This window comes from Chenopodium album, chromosome 20 (genome assembly GCF_948465745.1).
Source record: "Chenopodium album chromosome 20, dcCheAlbu1.1, whole genome shotgun sequence".
Taxonomy (NCBI): domain Eukaryota; kingdom Viridiplantae; phylum Streptophyta; class Magnoliopsida; order Caryophyllales; family Amaranthaceae; genus Chenopodium; species Chenopodium album.
In genome coordinates this window covers 22,160,816-22,169,060 of record NC_137853.1, presented here as the reverse complement: position 1 = coordinate 22,169,060, position 8,245 = coordinate 22,160,816, and the positions used below count along the sequence as shown (strand labels likewise).

The 8,245-nt window shown below is 38.1% G+C and overlaps 1 non-coding gene across 1 annotated transcript; it reads left to right on the top strand.

Moving 5' to 3' along the window:
• The first annotated feature begins 4,302 nt into the window (after positions 1-4,302).
• Positions 4,303-4,408, top strand: LOC145599907 (small nucleolar RNA R71). Its single transcript, XR_014104154.1, has one exon. It is a non-coding gene; the product is annotated as a small nucleolar RNA R71 (small nucleolar RNA).
• Positions 4,409-8,245: the final 3,837 nt, after the last annotated feature.

The following is an 8,245-nucleotide window of genomic DNA, read 5'->3' as shown; positions in this document are numbered from 1 at the left end:
ATTGCAAGCCACAAATCAATGGTCCGTATCAATGTGAACTTACAATGCAATCTAGTGTGAATAACAAGGGTGATCAAGCCTAAATCAACACACACATGCACATAATCAATTAACCAATTTAATCACATCATCAACACCATCAAAATCCCCAATCTACATCAATCCATTACATAATACAAGCTTCACCAAATCCCTAACCAAACAACTAATCTAGCAACATCATCAATTCAACCATTAACTAAAGAAATCAACAATCAAAGAATCAACAATCAAAGAAGAACAATTACTCTAATCAAACATCAATCATCAAATCATCAAAATCAAACAATCTAAACATGAATACTAAACAAAACAATAAATGAGATAGAGTTTAGAAATGCTCATTGATAATAGAGTAGATCTGCAATACAATTGTCACCATTGGATCTTTAATCTCTCAATCACCATCGAAATTCTTCACTTTCTCTCTCTAAAATCTACTCCTAAGGCTAACCCCTAGATCTAGAGAGAGAAGCTCTCAACTAAGCTAAGAATATGATCTAATTCTATTATGAAACTTCTTACTTACAAAAACAGAAGGAAATAACTATATATACAAAGAAGAAGGTCGGTTTTGACGCCCAAGAATAGACCCACGCAGGTGCGGGCGCTCAGAGGAGAGAGAGAAGTGCGCACGGGACACACCCAGAAAGGTGCGCCCGCACACACCCCATGTGCGGCCGCACACTCCCCGAGTGCGCCCGCACATATCTGGCAACCTCCTCTTCTTCTCTTCGTCCTAGCTCATGGGGTGCACACATCCTAGATGATGATGATGGAGGACAAAGTAGGCAGAAACTTCCTTGGAAATCTTGAAGAAAATGAACCATGAGAAAGGCATATACAAGGCCTTGAAGCATGCCGCTTGGATCCCCCCTTTGACTTGAAACTTCTTGCACAAGTTTTAGGCATGAAAACAATGAAAGATCATGGAGAGGAAGCTCGGGAATTCTTGCACAATCAATCACAACCTACAAACAAAGGAATAAAAGCAAGTAAAATAGAAAAATAACAAGTAAACTAGAAAAGGCATAAAATAGAGAAACTAACTATAAAAAGCATAAAATGAAGAAAACAAGAATAAAACTAAGGAAAACTAAAGAAAGGAGTAATAAAATGGAATGAAATTCATCCACAAAGGGACCAAATGAGTGCCATAAATGTCACTCATCATGGTCGAACACACCCATGGTTCGATCAAACCAACCCATAGTTCGGCCGCACCTACTTTCGGTTCGATCGAACCATTTCACGAGCTTCGCACATGGCATTTAGTGAGATTGAACGGTTGCGATTAAGTGATGATTGCTGATGATGATTGATGATGGAGTATGAATGGCGTTGATGATGGTTGTTGGATGATGATGATAAGAGAGCAGCCACGAAAAGAAGAAAAACATTTGGGGGTTTGATGTATTTCGTGGGTTTGGTGGGAATTTTGGGGGTTATGTTTTCTATTTTAATTTTCTTTTATTTTCATTTTTATTTTAGTTTTGTTTTTGGATTTAGTTTCATTAGTTTTAATTATTTTATTTTTATTTTATTTTTTTTAGGCCTTGTATATAAATACCCCTTTTGGGGTTATTTCTCTTTTAACTAACACTTAACATTATTCTACCCGAGATTAGATTAGAGTAGTTTAGTTCTTTTATTTTCTCTCTCTTAGGGTTAGATTAGGATTTTCTCTCTCTAGTTTAGGAGTAGTTTAGAGAGAGAAAGCTTGGATTTTTCATGGAGTTTTGAGAGGTTGAAGATACAATTCGTGGATTTTTCTTCTCATTAATTCAATGAGTCTTTCTAACTTTCTCTCACCTTTATTGCTTTCATTTATTATTATTTTCGCTTATTTATTTGTTATTTTGAGTAGATTAATTAGTTTAGTTATTTGATTCTTGCTTTTATTATTATTTTACTTTGTTTTCCATGTTTTTGTTCATTATGTTAGCTTAGATTTTATTCTAGGGAAATGGATGAAGGTTATGTTAATTAATTTAATGATTGATTGTGGTTTGTATGAAATTGTTTCTTGATTATTGTGTATGGATGATGCTTAAATGGATTAGAATCTTTCTAGCTAATTGATTCTATGCTTTTAATTGTGCTTTCAATCAATTGTGCGAGAGTGAGTTGGTTGAGGGTCTAAATTCTTCCATACCTTTGCTAGGCTAGTTGCACGAGAGTGAATTAGTTTAGTAGGATAATCAACATGCTTAATTGTGCGAGAGTGAGTTAATTGTGTTGATTGTTCCAAATCAAGGTCATTTTCATCTAATTGTATGATGTTGTTGAATGCATTGATGTAATTGGATTCCACTTTCCCTAGTTTTAGTTGTTTGTTCTTAGTTGTGTTTATTTTAACCTCTCTTTACCTCACGAGCTTTCCTAGTAGTCTAATTAGCATAGATTGATACACTTAGTCCTTTTGGGTTCGACCCTTTACTTACCCCTATACTCGTATTAGGGTAGTTTAGGATTATAAATTTCTAATTTGATTAGGGTTAGTAGACCAACGACACTACTTAATCCCGCGATCAAATTTTGGCGCCGTTGCCGGGGACTAAGGCGTTCATTAGTTTGTGTTGATTAGATTATCTAGGTTCTTGTATATTATTTGATTTTTGTTTGCTTTTCTTTGTTTTTTTTGTATAAAAATGGCATGCTTATCTTTTCCTCAATTTGATGATGAACCCTTTTATGCTTACTTTGATAGATTAGATGGTTTCCTTAGTTTCCATGGGTGTTCTCTTAGTGATGCTTGTGGTATAGCTTATTAGGGCATGAATGAGTATACTAGGGGTATGGTTGAGGATATGCACAATGGCATATTCCGTCATTTTTCTATGCATGATGCTTGGAATTTCTTCACTTGGCTTTCTAGAGATTCTTATGATAGAGAATGTCATGTTTCTTGTTTTGATTCTCAATGTCAAGATTCTTCTAATTTTTGCATGAATTCTCTTGATGCTTCTAATGTGCCGTGTGATGATCCTACTATGCATGTTGACCCCCTCCCCTCTTATGCTCATTGTGATGAGGTTTGTGCTAATTTTGATGATGTGCAATTTGATTTGGATCATGAACCTCAACCCGATAACATTACTCCCCAAATTCTTTCTCAAATGCAATATCTCACCCAACAACTCCAAGAGCTTCAAGAGGAACAAAAGTTGAGAGAAGTGAGGCTTGCCAAGTAATGAGTGCTTTGGTTGATGTAAATGGATGTGGGGCACCTCATTTGGAGTGTGTGAGTGTTTTTGAGGATGATGTGGGCCAAGGGTGTGAAGACGAGATGAGATTTGGTTCTCAAGCATCTTTCCATGAGTAAATAGGACCTCAAACATTTTATTACAAGACAATGTGAATTCATTCAACATCCTAGATTGATCCATCATGAAATTTTCTAGCCTATTCAATTGGGATTGTTGAGTAAAGAAATCATCACCTTGGCTTTAAGTCTTTGGAGTAATTTGGGGTGGGGTAACTCTTTGAACATCATTTTGAAAATTTCCCCTACCTTGATTACTCCAATTACCCTTACCATGATTTTGGCCGGAATTTTGATTATGGTTACCATATCCTTGGTTATGATCCCCATATTCTTGGCCATAGCTTTGATCATTACAACAAAAGTTGTTATGGTTACCACAAAATTCTTGGGTCACACGGTTACCATTACCACTCTTTTGATTGTAATTATCATAGCTCCCATTATTGTGATAATTCCTATTCCCAACAATCTTTTGAGCATTAAATCTAGGTCCAAAATCATTATTATCATCACAATTCACATGCACATTCTTATATCCATCATATCTATCACAAGGAACATTGGAGCAATTAGAAGCATCATGATCATTCTTTCCACACATATCACAAACCAAGCATTCTCTAATTATGCAACAAGAAGCAAAAAGAGGGTTAGAGTAGGAAGATGTACCTCTCCCCTTAAATTGGGAAGGAAGACAAGAAGCTTGTGAAGGACTCTCGAGCTTGTTCTTGAGAGAATTCACCTCCTTTCCTAACTCCGAGACCATTGTGGACAATTCGTTGATGACATAAGATTGATCGGTTGAGCAACTTGTGCTTGTCGATTCCCTCTCTACATCATGCCAATCCATGTAATTCCTTATCACATCATCTATAACATCCACAACCTCTTCTTCCGTCTTGTTCATAATCGGCCCTCCGGCTCCGGCATCTAGGCTCGATCTACCTTGAAAGCTCAAACCACTATAGAAGATTTGGATCACTTGGTATGTTGGAATTCCGTGATGAGGGCATTCCCTTTGGTAGTCCTTGTACCTCTCCCATGCTTCATAGAGATTCTCTCTAGGCAATTGCTTAAAACTTTGGATTAAGGCTCTAGCTTCCGCCGTCTTCTGTGGTGGGTAGAAACGGGACAAGAAAGCTTTTGTGACATCATCCCCTGTCTTCAAGGAATTGGGCTTCACTTCTTTGTCTAGCCATTCCAAAGATCTTCCTATTAGAGAGAAAGGGAACAACTTAAGGCGGATAAACTCTTGAGAAACTCCATTGACATTGATAGTGTTGCAATATTTTTCAAACTCCTTAAGATGGTTCAATGGGCTCTCATTCTTAGCCCCACTATATTGTCTCCTCTCAATTAGGGTGATCATTGCCGGCCGAATTTCAAAGTCAATTTCTGGTGTTGTAGGTGGAGCTATGCCGCTCTCATACCTATATGCACCGGGCACTCCAAGTTCCTTCAAGGCAACTCTTGAATTTCCTCCCATGGCTTGGGATCTATGCATACAAAACTCAAAGAAAATATTAATAGCACGGCTACAAGTGTAGCCTAAAGTGTAAAATCTTTTTGTATTTTGCAAATAGAGTGGAATAGACTCAACAACAACATGCACTCAAAGCACCATTCCTCGGCAACGGCGCCATTTTGATGGGATGAAGAACGGTAGGTCGTTGAGCTACCACCCCACCCAATCAAACAAAATTTGTAACTCAACTAACCCCTATAAAGTGTAGTGGTAAGTCAAGGTCGAACCCAAAGGAATAGAGGTCGAATGCACAATGCCTAAGTCAAGCTATTCCGAAGTCTAGTAGGGGTTTATGGTAGAAACTAGAGCTAAGCTAGGCAATGCAAAAATTTAGTACTAAACAAATGCAAAGGCACTAGGGAAATGGATCCACATGCACCAACAATGAAGTTCAATCAACTTGGGGAATCAACCAATCAAGTCAAGCAATGTGAGGGAAAACCGAAATTGCAACCAAGAGAGTACATCAAGCTATTCTCCTAGAGGTTTAATTAGTGTCAACTACATCAAACACTAGCTAGGTGATCGGGATTTAGTAGGTCGTTGGGACTACCAACCCAAATCAAATTAACTACTTATAACCTAAACTACCCTAATACAAATATAGGGGTAAGTATAGGGTCGAACCCAAGGGAAGCATGCAAGCTAAATATCAAATTCACTAAGCAAGAGTCAAGGAAAGGGTAATTTTGTTGGTTTTAGGATAAAAAGGTACTAAGACTACGAACAAGCAAATAAAAAGGAGATTAAATATCAAGAGAGAACGACGCTAGGGGTACGAGGGTGTCAAACATGATTAGAAAGAGGTGAATAATGATAGTTATCATGAAAACATGCCAAAGAACACAAGATCCTACCTAAACAATTCATTCTCATGCAATGGTCTAGGTAAATCAATGAAAAAGCCCTATGCTAATAGAATCATTCTCATGCATCCTATTAGACACTAGAAAAATCAAGAGAATAAAGAGGCACAAATCAATAAACTCTATTTTAACAACTCATTTTCATGCAATCATCAAAATAGAGGTGATCTTAATCTAGTTCAAATCATTTTCATGCATCTAAACTAGAAGGTAATCAAATAAAGTGCAACAATAATCTCATGACATTAAAAATCATATCTTTCATCAATTTTAGGCATGTATTCAATCCAACCATCATCATTCATCCAACATTCAACACATATTTTCCACCCCCTTCCCCTAGCTAAGAAATTAGCCTAGAGAAGGGAGATTAAACATGATGATAGAACTAAATGAAAACAAAATAGACATTGAAGCAAACATGATCAAAAACAATGAAAATACCAAAAGATATCAATCCACAAAATAGATAGAAATAAACAACTAGAGTGCAAATAAACTAAGCTAAGAGAAAGGATTATAGATTACTAAGTAGGCAAAGGTAGAAAGATTAAAACTTGCAAGGTTGCTTGATTGATTGAAATGAAACTTGAACAAAGTTGCATACATGAAGAAAACTTGAGTAACACTACACTTTCTCTCTCTAAGATTAGGGTTAAAAATGTTTCTAAGTAATGATAGTTGATAGTACAAACTTGAATAGGAGGCTATATATACGAAGCATAAAAGACGGGAATAATAAGCCTTGGAGAGCCTTCTAGCTTGTAGCCGCGCCCTCTACATTGTGGGTTACGGAGTTGCTAAACCCAAAGACCCGCGGCTCCAAGGAGATGGCATCTTCTTCTGAGGAGAGGCCGCGGCACAGCATCAGAGGAAAATAGTGCTCGAACAGCCGCGCCCGCGGGTCAGGGAGGAGAGCCCTCTCCTGAGGCGCGGCGCGGCATCTAGTGAAGGTTTGCTGTGCTGCCCTGCTCAGGTCCCCGCGCCCGCGGCTCCAGGCCTTGCGCCCGCGGCTCCCCTGCTTTGCCAATCTTCCATCTTTGACCAACATTATCCCCATCCAAGTCTAGCCAAGCTTTCAATGGTTCATCCGAAAAGGCCAAAGTCCTACAAAACAAAAGAAAAAGCTAGAAAAGACAAGAAAAACGGAACGAAAGAAAGAAAACACAAGAAAGGCAAACAAAGAAAAGGAGAACAAAAAGGGAAGGAGAATGGGGTAAACAAGCTACAAGTGGGAGGAAAAACCCCGTAAAAGGAGCACTAAACCATGGCATAAATGCCACTCATCAAATTCCCCCACACTTGCTTCTTGCTTGTCCTCAAGAAAAGGAAACCTAGGCACAAGGAAACACAACACAACAAACATGACATGACAAGGTTTGAGAAAATCAATCAAGTACCAAGGTGAAAAATGCTCAATTCGGACTCAAATATGATGACATTGATCAAGAATACTTACCTTTCTAAATTCAAGAGGGGAAACACGCTATAAGATGCTCAAGGTTGAAAAAGACAAACCTAAGCTAAGCATAGAGAACTAATGATTTCATCCTCTGCCCTAGCCCCATCCAAGACGGTCCACGTTCTCTCCGCTAGCTTCAATTCATCCCCTAGTTGGCTCCTCATGATTCCGCGAGGGAACCGGAAAAAAAATAATTCTATGTGGAACAATGAGGCTATCCCGACATCTCAACTATGCATACTCTCTCCATAGGGTTGAAATCCATCTCCCTCCACCGTTTCCTTGACCACGCCCCTCTAAAGTCCAAGGGTCTTAGTTAAGGTTGTAACGTCATGGCTAAAGGTTAAGGTTGGGAATTAATTTGAAAATTTTGGTGGAAACTCCTAAGTGAAGCATAAGAGTGGCCATCTCTCAATAACAACATAGGAATCTATCCTAAAGTTCAAATCACAACCTTCAATACAAATTACATGACAATACTACTCTTTTTGCAAGATTTTCATTCAACTCAATTTTTCCTTCTCTTTTTCTTTTCTTTCTTTCCTCATCATTTTTTTTTTTTTTTTGAATGGTGATTGGTTTTCATAACTTACAACTTCCTTGCCTAACCCTTTTGCACACTTTTTCATGTATAGACTTTCAAGACCTCATTCGAACCAAATTGCACAACTTCCTTGCCTAAAACCAAGACACTCAAACTCGAACCTTACAAGCCGATGCTTCACTAACTACAAGGGTTGGTAAAACATAGGCCGCTAAGTTTGTAATGTGGTTTAACTAAGAAAGAGGAAATAAGGCTCAACATGTCTAGCAAGAAGGTATATGTAAAATAAAAACCAAATTTGTGACAAAACAAAAGGAAAACAAAGAAAAATGAGAAGAAATGCCCTCTTCCTCCTCTAGAGTTATATGATCACGATCTTGGGAGCTAGATACCAACACAAGGATTAAGACACGCATAGTTAAGGATCCAATATGCCGCTCAACAAAAGTGATGGAGGCTTGAACAATTGACGCTCACACGGGATATGGAAATAAGAAAATACCAACTAAGGGAATCATATTCACTACGGAGAGCAACACCA